We start from the raw sequence: 13,936 nt of genomic DNA on the forward strand, positions 1-13,936 counted from the left end.
TAGAGAATATATATCTAAATTCAGAATTTATATTTGTCAGAGTCCTAGGGCCTACTTAGCTGCAATCTACACTTAAAACCACTAGGTGGCTTCAGTTATATAAGCGATATCTCCTTGGAGAGGCCACAATGCCTGATAGACTTAGTTTTTATAGACAGTTTGTTTCTTGGGTGGAAAGAAGCAGTTTCTAGAGATGATGTGACTCACAATAGAATAGGTAGTTTTTTGCTCTGCAGAATGGTTGATTTCGTTTCATATAGGTATGGAAATGACAACCAAGCCCCTGCCTCCCTCTCTACCTTTCTTCCTTGCTTTTGTTGATTTTCCATCTTCTGTCAACCTCTTATGCATGTGATTTTATTTCATTGAACAATAAAGAGCAGGCACTAAATGTGGAAATGTAGGTGGTTTATTAGGTTTTATTACCGGAGACACAGGCCCTGAGAGAAAGGAGAAAGAGGTGAAGGAGAATGGATGTTGTGTTTTCTTTTAGTTCCTATGTTAGCAGCCAGAACCTGCCTGCATGGAGTCCTTAAAAGACCCAGAACAGGGCTTTCCTGGTGGCGCAGTGGTTGAGAGGCCGCCTGCCGATGCAGGGGACACGGGTTCGTGCCCCGGTCCAGGAAGATCCCACATGCCACGGAGCGGCTGGGCCCGTGAGCCATGGCCGCCGAGCCTGCGTGTCTGGAGCCTGTGCTCCACAATGGGAGAGGCCACAGCAGTGAGAGGCCCGCGTACCACAAAAACAAAAAAAAGACCCAGAACAAAGGCCTCTAACCAATATGTAAGAGCACATAGGCCATGGTTTCTCCACCTTGGCACTGTCAACATTTTGGTCAGATAATTCTTTATTTTGTGGGGCTGTCCTGTGCAGTGTAGGATAATTAGCAGCATCCCTGGCCTCTCCCCACTAGATGCCAGTATCATCTCCCCCAGCTGTCACCCAGACAACCAAAAATGTCCCCAGACATTGCCCCTGATTGAGAACTTTTGACCTAGGTTATAATTACCCACTTTGAGATACGGGGGGACAGGTACAGATACTGCCATAGGCAGAGCCACACAAGGTGTTTTGTGGTGGTCCTGGTTATGTACATTGACAAGATGTAGTTGTTTTGGCCTTTCAGGTCATATATAATGATAAAAACATTGAATGGCTTTTGATTTTCTCTATTCAGATTTGACTATTATGTATGATTTTTGTCCTATGGGAAAAGTTTGCAGGTAATATATCCTTTCTGACAAACTAGACTGCTTTTTGGTTGGGATAAGTGGTTTGCCATGGATAGAGGGGGATGGGAAGTCATTGAGTCTAACTTCAAATCCATTTCAGAGTTAAAGTCTGTTTATATTCCCTATATAGATTATCAGAAGTATATAACCTAGGGAATAGGAAGTACAGAGATTTATGTTTGGCTGTTTTCTTCACTCCTTAGGGACTAAGAAATGTAGCTAATTCATCATTATCTTGTCTCCAGTGCCTGGCACACTGAGAGCACAATAAATATTTGTTGAAGTGAATCTTGAGTACTTTGGTCACTGTGTGGTTTTTAGCTTTCCAGGCCTAAGCCTTGTATAACTGTAAGTCAGGATTGATAAGTACCTGTTTTCCTGCTCAACTTCCAGGAGCTTTAAGAGGATGAATTAAATAATGGATTTTCAGTGAAACTAATCTACTGAGCTTATACTTTCTAAGTGTAGCATAGGAGGCCAAAATTATTGTCTCATTCCTGAAACATGTCTCTCAAAGGTGATTTATGGGCTCTGACTTTCCACACTCAGGGCTAAAGCAGCAGCTGCCACAGTTATAGTATGATCTGCAGGACTGATAGGTATATTCTTTGACTGATTCAGACAGGATCTTTTTAGCTGCTTTCAAATTCCAAAGCCTACCCTTTCCTTATATCGGTCTTTATATTTGATCCTTTTCTTGCATGCTTTGAGTACGCCCACAGCCCGAGGCTCTGTGCTCTGGAACTCTTCATTTAGTCATAGGCTGAGTAAGTAACCATCCCAGAGAGGAATCTGCGAATTTCCATAATAGGAATGAACATGGTCAAGAAAGGCAGTAAGCGACCTATCTATCTGAGACAGTCTTCTGGCTTTTAATTACACTATTACTCAGTCCACACAAATCAAACCATTATGCCAGAGAGCCTGTACTTCCTATAAGACTGTTCTAGGTTCACTAGGTAATTCGTTAGCCCCAAAATGAAACTAACATTTCAAGATCAGAATAAAGCATAAAACCGACTGAGCCTACTTTGTGTCTTCCCCATACACATTGCCACCATTGTAGATCAATTCTAATTATGGAGCTATTAGAGATCATTTTGTACAACCCCTCCTTTTACAGATGAGAAAACAGGATTAGAGAGGGTAGGTATACAAGTTAAGACATGTACAAGTTTGAGTAGGACTAGAACCCAGATTTTTGAGCTCTCAGTAGAGACTCCTTTTCACTATACAGAAGGTCACAACGTAATGCCTTAAGCAAGGCAAGCAGCAAAAATGAGTGAGTTGGGCTAGAAGTAAACATTTCGTGAGTAGTGGGGACCGTGGCCAGCTGGAGAGCCCACCCCATCCTAAATCTAAGTGAATGCCGTATAAATGAAGCTTTGACGCAGCTTCAGCCCATTGCTGCCAGGAGGGCCTTTGGTTTTTTCGGGGGAAGCCAGAAGTAAAGATTTGTTACGTGAAGTTTCCTGATTTTTAAGTATTGCAGCAAATTCATACTTCATTGTATGAATTAAACAAACCTGTGAACCATAACATCTATTCTTTATTAGAGCCACCAGTTTCAAACCTCTGTGCTTCAGCAGGATGTTTTTCTGTCATGTTTAGTTTCATGGTCTGTCACTAATTCATAGGTGAGTGGAGACACGTTCCTTTTTCCTGTTTCCTACTGAACCCTTCCTAACTTCATGCGTTTTCATCCCCTCCATCTTATAAAATAAGAAAGCAGATATTTACTGAGCATCTCCTGTGTGCCAGATGCTGTGGTAGACACATTCACGTGACTGCCAGTTTGTACCCTCTTTGAGATTTTCATTCAAACCCCTGTATATACACTCTGTCATCCCCACTTTTGGCTAAAAATACATGGTTTGTTTATTGCTAGTATAATCTTATTCAAGTTCGATAACTTCTATCATCAGATAAGGTGACATGAGTGACATCAGATTGATTGGGCATCAACAGGAACAATTAGCCCCAAATAAAGCCTTAACTTTTTTTTTTTAAAGGCAGCCCACCTTCTAATCTTGCAGTATAGTGAGGAATCTTTTAGTAAAACAACAAACAGCATTCCTTCCTCGAGGCTGCCTGAACCCAAAGGTTCTCCTCCTTGCTTTTGTATCATACTTGGATTTTTTTTGTTTTTCATTTTCTCTCTGAAGCCTGACTAGGTACATTCTGGCTCCCAAGTTTCACACTCCCCTCTGTATACTTAGTGAGCCAATCTCTTAACAGGGTTAAAAAAGAAGGCCAATTTTCCACCTGCTAGCTTTTCTGGCACACACTTGTAAGACAGCACCCAGCTTTTGTTCCCTTTCTTTCACAATTCCTTAAATGGCTCTTGCCCTAGATTGCGAGAGTCCAGCAGAGCACCTCAGGCTTCTGGGAAATAAGTCTTTCAGGCTAACTGGTTTGTGTGGCCTGGAAATGGACAGTGTGGTAATTTAAGTCTTCTCTTTCGTTAGTCTCATCTAACACCTGGCCTGGTAATCCCTACATCTTGCCGAAAGTGGGATAGGGAAGGAAGGAGAAAGAATAATAAAGTTTTCTTGAAAGGGCTGAGCCCTGGAGTGTCTGAACATTGGGATCACTTACAGAGGTCTTTCTCTTGAACTTGACAGATGGCAGACCCCTAAAATCATGATAATTAAATCATCATATCTCATCCCCTGGAGAAAAGAGCTGACTTGTACACTGTGAATCCAACAAAACGGCCTTGAATACATGGCTTGGCCTCAGACATTACGTCACCACTCAACCTTTCTGTGTTGACATTATACGGGTATAATAGAGGTGTAGGAATTCACCAGGAAGTTCACTCCAGGCCAGTAAAGGAACCTAGAAAGTTATAACTCCGCTTTTTTTTTTTTTCTAAAAACTCCATGCAGCCCTGATTAAGCTCACGTGGGGGCCTGGCATGCCATATGTTCTCCTGAAATAAAGGCACACCTTTAATAGGGGAGATTCAACTCTCAGATTCTATCCTTTGACTTGCTTTGTATCTTTAAGCTAACTTTTTCTTCTTCTCCTTGCCTTTCTTTTATATATTTTTTGCTCTTTAGCTTCTAAAGCACTTTCATGTCATACTAATCCTCCCAGCAACCTTTGGGTATAGTTGAACAGGTTTCATCTCCATGTGAAACTAAGGTCTAGAGTAGTTTGAAACTGCAGATCTAATCAGTAGCTGAACCAGGACTAGGCTCAGTCCATTGCCTGTGATTGTACCCTCTTCCTCGTAGACCTGCTGCCACCTGTGTTTTCAGATCAAGTGGCAATAGCCTCTTCCATAGGCTGATGAGGAAGAGCTGAACACATGGCAGAGGAATTCCTTGTTGTATGTATTTTTTAGGTGAATATTTTAGGAGACTCTTTATAAAGAGAAGGTAGCATGAAAATGACTTGTTTATTAAATCAGCTATTTGTAAATCTTTTTGACTCCTGAACCTCTTTGAAAGTCTAAAAGCTTTGAACACCATTTCAGAAAAATGTACATATGCACATCGTTTTGCATGTAATATTAAGGAGTTTATGGAATTCCTGAAAACTAGGGATTTCAGGTATTAGCAATCCTGGATTAAGATTTTACTCAAGGATTAAACCATCTTTTAGTTCATTTACTGATGTAGAACTTAGAAAGCTTACAGGGTTTTGGAGTATATGCACACCTGCTAGATATAGTCTGGTTTTTAATTGTTAAGCTGAAAAGGGCCACTAGGTGACCTGATTTCCTCTTAGGAACAAATGGAATTGATGTGATCTGGTGATACAACATGGCAGTGCTCCTTTAATATATAGTTCCTGACTAGGAGTTTGGGCTTCACTAGGAAATCCCTGGTAGATATTAATGATGGGAACAGAGTATAACCTGCTCTACCTGCCCCATTCTCCTTGTAGTGTTTAAGTAGCTTTACCTCATTTTTGGGTATCTTAAAAGAAGGGAAAAGGGAAATAATATTCCTTCCTCTGAAAGACTGGAGACCTTTGCTTGAATAAACAATATAAATACATATTTGCAGACTGAAATGAGTGATGCCGTCTCCCCACTTCCCAGTCCCCAAGTATAAAAACTAAGGCCCACAGAGGAGAAATTGATTGTTGAAGGCCGTTTGGTTGATGACCCCTCATCTTGCCCAGGTTTCCAAAAGAGTTTTGCCAAACAGAGATTCATCTTTAAGTAATGCAGCCTACTTTGTTACAAGCAGCTGTTAGAGATTTAGAGCATTTTTTAAATTTCTTCCCTACTGATTATTTGACAGTTATTGGCTGTCTTTATGGAACTTTTTTATTATTATTAATAGAATTTTTCCTACTCAGAACCCATAAAAGTTAGTTATTTTAATAAACCAAAGAATCCAGGAGCCTAGTGGAGCTGAAATGGCAAATGATCCAAAGAAGCAAAAATCACGTGAAACTTCACATGCAAAAAATAGTGTTAATCTTATGGGTATGCATATTTGTGTGCTTTTATTGGTAGCCAATGGAATTGTATTTTCTCTGACCACAAATAAAATCAGATAAACCTATGGCTTTGGTCATTTCCAAAGAAAACTTTTCCTGTTTGCTTTGGATAGTATTTGTGACAGGCTCTGGGTATAAGTGATATGACCAAAGGTATATTATATACCAATTGGCAAACCTTTTACTGAAAATAATCTTATAGCGGGCACATCACAAAATGGTTCAGTCACATTTTTTTTTCCCCTTCTGACAAAGGTCAGGGAGAAATGAGAGGTGTGTTTGATTTAAATGTTAAATAGCAGTTTCTGCTGTTGCTGATCCAGGCTAGAGAGCCATCTGGTTTTTCTATCCTATTCAATACAGTTAATTAGACAGGCGTGCCATTTACTGGAGAATAATTAATCAATTACTATGGGAGGAACCTTAGAACTGTGTAAATTGATCGGTACTCAGTGAATAATAGCTGATTGATACATCTCTTTCTCCATCAGCAGATATTGGGGAATATTAACTGCTGTGCACACACACATACACACACTTTACACTTACACACATATCGCATATACATATATTTTACTTAGAGAAGTGGAGCGGAGAAATTGAGCAGAAAGAGATTTCTCTGTTAGCAAAGAACCTAAGACATATTCTGGGTTATTTTTGGAGTATATCAGTAGATGGTCTGTTCCTCCTGCATGCTAGAACTTTTTCCTCTTTTTAACGTGGATTTTGGGTGGGTGAGAAGTGGGAAGCATTTTTTTGGTTTCAGGAGTTCTTGGAGGGGACACTGGGCATTACAGCAGTCTACCAGAGTAGGGAGTATTATGTGAGTGACTGTTTTCTCTAAAGGTTAATAGATTGACAGAGGACACGTGGGCAAATAAGATAGTGACAGGGTGCTAATATGGAGGGGGGTGGTTTTTTTTTTCTTTTTGGTTGTTGTTGTTGGTGCTGGTCATGGTGGTAGTTCCTTGAAATCTATTAAGAGGAACAGTTGTTGCTCTGTCCCTGTGCTTGAACAAATTAATATCTCCATACTGACAGTGGATTAGATAAAATGCACTGGCTTTAGGTTAGCTCTACTTAAGATGACTGGGCTGCATCAAGATCAGTAAACAGGCTGCCCTCTTGGGCTATGGAATGAATGGACAGTGAGAGATGGGGTTAGAGTGTAACCAACCTTTAACCTTTGTGGCCAGCTGGGAAGGATTGTGGATGGTGTCTATCCACACAACAACTTATGCTCATTTTTGCATTGGTATCACCCATCTTACCCACAAATCCAAGTTAAAATTAAGTATGTCTTCCACTCTCTGATCTGAAGTAGGCTGTGGGTCTCCTATCCCCCATACCTCAAAGCATTTGGGGAAATGGGGCTTCTATTGCCTAGATAATGGACTCCCTAAAACATTCTTTCTCATTTGGAGCCCTGCCCCATCTATCTCTGTGAGGATACAAGGTGAAACACTCATGTGAAGTGAGTTGGTTTTTTTTTTTTTAATTAATTTATTTATATTTTACTTTTGGCTGCGTTGGGTCTTTGTTGCTGCATGTGGGCTTTCTCTAGTTGCGGTGAGCGGGGGCTACTCTTCGTTGCGGTGTGCGGGCTTCTCATTGCGGTGGCTTCTCCTGTTGAGGAGCTCGGGCTCTAGGCACGCCGGCTTCAGTGGTTGTGGCTCATGGGCTCTAGAGCGCAGGCTCAGTAGTTGTGGCGCATGGGCTTCGTTGCTCCGCGGCATGTGGGATCTTCCCGGACCAGGGTTCAAACCCTTGTCCCCTACATTGGCAGGCGGATTCTTAACCACTGCACCACCAGGGAAACCCCCTGAAGTGAGTTTTTAATTTGTCACTCACTCACCCCTCAGTCAGAGGCTTCAGCCTCCTTCAACTGGGAGGAGAGGAATCTTTCTAGCTGCTCTGATGATGTTAAATGTATCTCTGGACTCAGTCCACTTGAAATGATGTTTATTTCTGCAAAGGTTTAAAAAGAAAGAAAGGGAAGGGAAGGGAGGAGGGAGAGAAAAAAAGAAAGAGAGATGAAGAAGGAAAGAGAGGAAGGGAGGGATGGAGAGAGGGAAAAAAGAAAAGAAAAAAGAAAAGAAAAAGAGCTCCTTTGGCTGCCTTGTGGTTTTTTTGTTGGTGGTGGTATTTGTTTTGTTTGTTTGCTGCTGCCACACGCATGCAGGATCCTCAGTTCCCCAACCAGGGATCAAACCCGTGCCCCATGCAGTGGAAGCACAGAGTCTTAACCAATGGACCGCCCCTACCTTGTATTTTAAAATAGCCCAGAGCTCTGTCCCTTCTAGAATATTCTTCTGTTCTTCTCCCAGATAGCCATATAACTTGCTCCCTCATTTCCTTCAGGGCTGTACTCAAAATGCCATATTATCAGAGAGGCCTTCTGTGACTACCCTGTATAAAATGAAACTAACCACCCCCAGCACTCCCTACATGCCCTAACCTGCTGTTTCATTTTTCTCTGTAACGCCACCACTGGACACATTACATACATATATTCTTTTTAACTTTTTTTCCCCTCCTTACTCTTCACTCACATTATATATGCATAAAATTCTTTTCCTCTCCCCACCCAATAAAATGTAAGTCACATGAAGGTAGGGACAGGGTCTTTCTGATCAGTCCTTTCTCTGGGACAGTGCCCAACACTGTAGACATAGTAGACATTCAGTAAATACTTGTTTAATGAATAAATGGATGAACTCATTTTTATTTCACTCTCTCAGCGGTATCCTAGGCAGCCAACTTTTAATGTTAGAAGGGGCCAAGCAGACAACCAAGAAATGCCATAAATGAATTCCTCAGGGCAGTTTTGTGATTCCGGTGTGTGTGAACAGTTAAACAGTCTGACTAGCCGGCAGTGGGTCGAGACCCCCTCCTTGGAAATTATCCTGAGCTGTTCCCTTGTGGTGGCTGCAAGAGGAAGAAAGGGTCAGGAGTTGCCCTTGTCTCTGAGAGGAAGCCTGTACGTGGTACTCATTTTCCACCTATTTCTGGAGCTGTCATACTAAATCCAAGAGGCTTCAACTCTGTGGGAGTTTTTTTCCTTCTAAGGAAGCCTTGTGCATCAGCTTTCTGTCTGGGAGTCCCCTTTTACCTTTTCATGGCTTTCCCTGGTGAATAGTTGAGCAAATGGGAAAGCACTGATCCTTTGCAATGAAATAGTAAAACCTCTGATAAGCCCAGCCTTGGTTCACTCTTTTTTTTTTTTTTTGCGGTAGCGGGCCTCTCACTGCTGCGGCCTCTCCCGCCGCAGAGCACAGGCTCCGGATGCGCAGGCCCAGTGGCCATGGCCCACGGGCCCAGCCACTCCGCGGCATGTGGGACCCTCCTGGACCGGGGCACGAACCCTCATCCCCCGCACTGGCAGGCGGACTCCCAACCACTGTGCCATCAGGGAAGCCCCACTCTTTTTTTAATATTTATTTTTTGTTTGTCTAGTTTGGGGAAGATATTGGGGAGGGGGGTGCACAGGGTAACAGGAATTCTCTATATGAAGTTTTATAGCCTCTTTTAAACACAGGGCATGAAATGATGAGCTGTTGAATAATAAATATGTTTTATATATAAATTATTAGTACACAGTTCTTTTGTGTTCCCTCCCCCATGTGTCTTAATTTGGGTTCAAGTTTCAGGTGCAAGTAATTTATTTGGAAATGCAGTAAATATCAGAGGAGTGGAAAAGTGAAATAGGGGAAAGAAGGATGATTTAGTGAGCCAACTACAACTGTGGGCAATTGGAGTTTGATTCTGAGGGGAAAGGGTATAGAACACACACTTCAGGGTTATTCTACCTGGGATCTAGGCAGCTGGGATATGAGTCATTGCTGGAGCCTGCTCACAGGGAGTGTTCATTCCCTAGAGTACCCTGCAGCCTCCTGAGCTTTCGAGAAGCCCTTAGGCAAAGAGATATGGATACTGGCAGTTGGAGATCAGGTACACTAAGCAGTAAGGCCTGAGGGACTTGAGCAGGGTATGAAGGAGTGAGTTACCTGTGCTTCCTGTTTCTGTTAAAACAGTAGACTACATGAGCACTTTATCTTTCCTCTTTCCTTTGCCTTTTTCTACCACATCTTTACCTGTGGGTGGCTCAGGGCTCAAATCTATCTTGCCTTGACTTTTGTGAATCAACAGGCACCTTGTTTCTCATAATGTCACCTAGTGATCTCAACTTCATGGCAGGGTAGCTGTGTACCTACATGTATATTTTCTACTTGGTTTAAGCTCCTTGAGAACCCAGGTATTACCTTATATATCTTTGTAAACACCAGAGTGCCTGGCATATAAGTGCTCGGTTCGTGTGTAATTAATGAATTTTTTCCCCTAACTATTGATAGTAGGTAGTTTTGCCAAACAGGCTGTAAGAGAAAAGCCTTTGGGCTCCTGAATTCCAACTTCCTAACTTCAAACAAGGTAGTGTCATTAAACTGCAGGGAGTTACTGGATGGACCCTAAGTCAAGACAATGAAGGTTCATCTTTTCGTTTTTTCTTCTATTTTTAAGGGGAAAATATTTAAGTATAATTGTAGTGATAAGTACATTAACATTGTTGTGTAACCATCACGAGCATCTATCTCCAAAAGTTTTTCATCTTGCACAAGTGAAACTCTGTACCCATTAAACACTAACTCCCCTGCCCCCAGCTCTTGGTAACCACCATTCCACTTTGTCTTTATGAATTTTGACTACTCACTTACTCTAGGAACCTCATAAGTGGAATCATACCGTATTTGTCTTTTTGCAACTGGCTTATTTCACTTCGCATAAGGTTCAAGATTCATCCATGTTGTAGCTTGTGTCAGAATTTCCTTCCTTTTAAAATCTGAATACTATTGCATCGTGTGTATGCACCGAGTTTTGTTTATACATTCATCTCTTGCTGGACACTTGGGTTGCTTCCCTCTTTGGCTGTTGTGAATAAAGCTGCTATGAACATTGTTATATAAATATCTCTAAGAGATCTTGCATTCAGTTCTTTTAGCTATATACCCAGAGGTGGAATTGATGAATCATATAGTGATTTTATTTTTATTTTTTGAGGAACTATTTTCTGTTTTTTTTGATAGTAACCATCCTAATGAGTGTGAGGTGGTATCTCCTTGTGGTTTTGATATTCATTTCCCTGATGATTAGTGATGTTGAGCATCTTTTTGTGTGCTTATTGGCCATTTGTATATGGCCATTGTACATTTCTTCTTTGGAAAATGTCTGTTCAAATACTTTGCCCAGTTTTAAAATCCTGAGGTCTTTGGTTTCTGTTGTTGAGGAAACTTTTAAATTGAAGTGTAACACGATTAGACTTTGAGTTTCCTTATTATCAACATACTTATGTAGTGACTCGTCAAGCAACTGTGAGCCAGCAGTTTAGGGATTTTCAGCTCTGATCTGGCTTACATCATTCCTTCACAGAGTAATCATAGAATCTTAGAACTAAATGAGCCTCAGAGGGTATCTTAGTCTGTTATGGCTGCCATAACAAAATACCATGGACTCGGTGGCTTATAATTTCAGTAATTTCTTTCTCACAGTTCTGGAGGCTGGAAGTCCAAGATCAGGGTACCAACCTGATTGGGTTCTGGTGAAGGCCGTCTTCCTGGTTGCAGCCTGCTGACTTCTCACTGTTTCCTCACATGGCAGAAGGGGCTGGGGAGCTCTGCCAGGTCTCTTTTACAAGAGTGCTAATCCCATTTATGAGGGCTCCACCCTTAAGGCCCAATCACCCCCCAAAGGCCCCACCTCCTAATATTATCACATTGGGCATTAGGATTTGAACATGTGAATTTGGGGGGACACAAACATGTAGACCATAGCAATGAGCAACCAGATGAGGAAACTGAACCCACTTCTTTTTCCACTGTGCCCTGAGCCAAATCACCTAACCCCTGTGGATAGCACTTTCTTCATCTTTGAACATGAGTCTCTTCCCCTCCTTTCTCATGTTATTACTAGTGTTTTGAAGACTAGTAAATTGATTTTTAATGATTACAAAGTATTTAGTAATGTATTCATTAGGCATGAGGTTGTGTATATGTTGGACTTACACTTTTTGGATATTTGCAGTCTCATTTTTAAGTCAGAAATTTACTTTTAGAATGGAAATGCATTTCTTTTATTTCTTTTATTTTACTTTTGGCTGTGTTAGGTCTTTGTTTCTGTGCGAGGGCTTTCTCTACTTGTGGCAAGCGAGGGCCACAATTCATCGCGGTGTGCAGGCCTCTCATTATTGCGGCATCTCTTGTTGCGGAGCACAGGCTCAGTAGGTGTGGCTCATGGGCCTAGTTGCTCCGCGGCATGTGGGATCTTCCCAGACCAGGGCTCGAACCCGTGTCCCCTGCATTAGCAAGCAGATTCTCAACCACTGTGCTACCAGGGAAGCCCAGAAATTTTCTTTAGAAAACTGTAGGCCTTTATTTTTCTGGGGGAATAAGCAGATGGGACCAAAAGGTAGGAAGTAATGCTGACCTAAACTTAAAGCACTTTTGTTAATCTTTGGAAATAAATGAACTCTCAGAATTGCTCACTGGTTGCTATTAGACAGTGCTCTTATGAGTCCTAATTAAAATAGATCTGGCTTAGTGTCCTCTCTTTCTGAGATCAGGCAGTTTGAAGCTGCCTCCTAAAAGGGGATTGCTTACGTCTCTGTCATTAACTCATAGCTGGGTTGGCAATGGCTTCCTGCTCAAAGATGTGGATGACAACAGGGAAATTCAGGATGCTTGGGCTTGCATAATAGATCTCTGGGAAGCTCCTAAATTTAAAAAAAATTTTTGAGAGATTGGTTCAAGATGGCAGAGCAGAAAGACGTGCTGTCACTCCCTCTTGCGAGAACAGCAGAATCACAACTAACTGCTGAACAGTCATCAACAGGAAGACACTGAAACTCACCAAAAAAGATACCCCACATCCAAGGACAAAGGAGAAGCCACAATGAGACGGTAGGAGGGGCACAATCACAATAAAATCAAATCCCATAACTGCTGGGTGGGTGACTCACAAACTGGAGAACACTTATACCACACAAGTCCACCCACTGGAGTGAAGGTTCTGAGCCCCACGTCAGGCTTCCCAACCTGGGGACCCAGCAACGGCAGGAGGAATTCCTAGAGAATCAGACTTTGAAGGCTAGCGGGATTTGACTGCAGGACTTCGACAGGACTGGGGGAAACAGAGACTCCACTCTTGGAGGGCACACACAAAGTAGTGTGCACATCGGGACCCAGGGGAAGGAGCAGTGACCCTATAGGTAGGTCTGGAGACTGAACCAGACCTACCTGCTAGCGTTGGGGGTTCTCCTGCAGAGGCGGGAGTGGCTGTGTCTCACCCTGAGGACAAGGACACTGGCAGCAGAAGTTCTGGGAAGTATTCCTAGGCGTGGGCCTTCCCAGAGTCCTCCATTAGCCCCAGCAAAGAGCTGGGGTACGCTTCAGCGTTGGGCTGCCTCAGGCCAAACAACCAACAGGGAGGGAACCCAGCCCCACCCATCAGCAGACAAGTGGATTAAAGTTTTACTGAGCTCTGCCCACCAGAGCAACAGCCAGCTCTACCCACCACCAGTCCCTCCCATCAGGAAACTTGCACAAGCCTCTTAGATAGCCTCATCCACCAGAGGGCACAGAGCAGAAGCAAGAAGAACTACAACCCTGCAGCCTGTGGAACAAAAACCACATTCACAGAAAGATAGACAAGATGAAAAGGCAGAGGGCTATGTACCAGATGAAGGAAAAAGATAAGACCCCAGAAAAACAACTAAATGAAGTGGAGATAGGCAACCTTCCAGAAAAAGAATTCAGAATAATGACAGTGAAGATGATCCAGGACCTCGGAAAAACAATGGAGGCAAAGATCAAGAAGATGTAAGACATGTTTAGCAAAGACCTAGAAGAATTAAAGAACAAACAAACAGAGATGAACAATACAATAACTGAAATGAAAACTACACTAGAGGGAATCAATACCAGAATAACTGAGGCAGAAAAACAGATAAGTGACCTGGAAGAGAGAATGGTGGGATTCACTGCTGTGGACAGAATAAAGAAAACAGAATGAAAAGAAATGAAGACAGCCTAAGAGACCTCTAGGACAACATTAAATGCAAGAACATTCGCATTACAGGGGTCCCAGAAGCAGAAGAGAGAGAGAAAGGACGTGAGAAAATATTTGAAGAGATTATAGTCGAAAACTTCCCTTACATGGGAAAGGAAATAGCCACCAGAGTCCAGGAAGCACA

At 42.4% G+C, this 13,936-nt stretch overlaps 1 protein-coding gene across 2 annotated transcripts in view; it reads left to right on the forward strand.

The window, feature by feature from the left end:
- DCAF5 (DDB1 and CUL4 associated factor 5) overlaps window positions 1–13,936 on the forward strand; it is a 93,733-nt gene that overhangs the window by 51,804 nt on the left and 27,993 nt on the right. The window lies entirely within an intron of this gene.

This window comes from Phocoena phocoena, chromosome 2 (genome assembly GCF_963924675.1).
Source record: "Phocoena phocoena chromosome 2, mPhoPho1.1, whole genome shotgun sequence".
NCBI classification, from domain to species: domain Eukaryota; kingdom Metazoa; phylum Chordata; class Mammalia; order Artiodactyla; family Phocoenidae; genus Phocoena; species Phocoena phocoena.